Consider the following 735-nt stretch of genomic DNA (forward strand, 5'->3'; position numbering starts at 1 on the left):
TGTATATATATATATATATATATATATAACATACACACATACATAATGAACAGTAAGTTTGAATCTATTAAGTATGGTTCAATGTCACTAATGATAAAAAAAAATTGGTAATTACAAGATTCTCTGGTAATATTAAGTAAATTTCATTAAAGAAATTTAGACGTAAAAAAGATTAATTATTGCTAATCTCTACTTTTACAAAATGAATTAGAATTATCTAGGATTGCAGTTGATTATAACACGGTCACGTGAATGATACCAAAGAAAACCTAGTAGACATTTATTGTAAAAAATTATAACCTGAACACGTGCAATGTTATGATTGACAGTTAAACGGTTTTCATGTCGTAGATCAATAACGGTTCAAGAGTTTTTCTGTTTTGGATGCCCAGGCTATGCAGAAATGACTGTTTTCCCATGTGATTAGAACTGCATTATCATCCCATTTAGTGTGACAAGCAATGTTACAAATAACCTGCCGATTTCTTGCCGACTTTGTCTGCCCTCCCATCATCTAAGGGACATAAAAATAATATTAATTCTCCAATTTCTTTCAATTGTGGCATCATTACTGTTTATATTCTGTGATCTTTATTAAGCCAAACCCGTATTTATAAGAAGTCAGATTTATTTGCATATGACTGTTGATGTTTGTTCTCGAGAAGGAGGGGGTGTATATTTACTTACATGTAGACTATGTACACACAGTTTTTTAAAAACAACTTAAGTGATTAA

Source organism: Limulus polyphemus, unplaced genomic scaffold (assembly GCF_000517525.1).
Source record: "Limulus polyphemus unplaced genomic scaffold, Limulus_polyphemus-2.1.2 Scaffold857, whole genome shotgun sequence".
Classification (NCBI taxonomy): domain Eukaryota; kingdom Metazoa; phylum Arthropoda; class Merostomata; order Xiphosura; family Limulidae; genus Limulus; species Limulus polyphemus.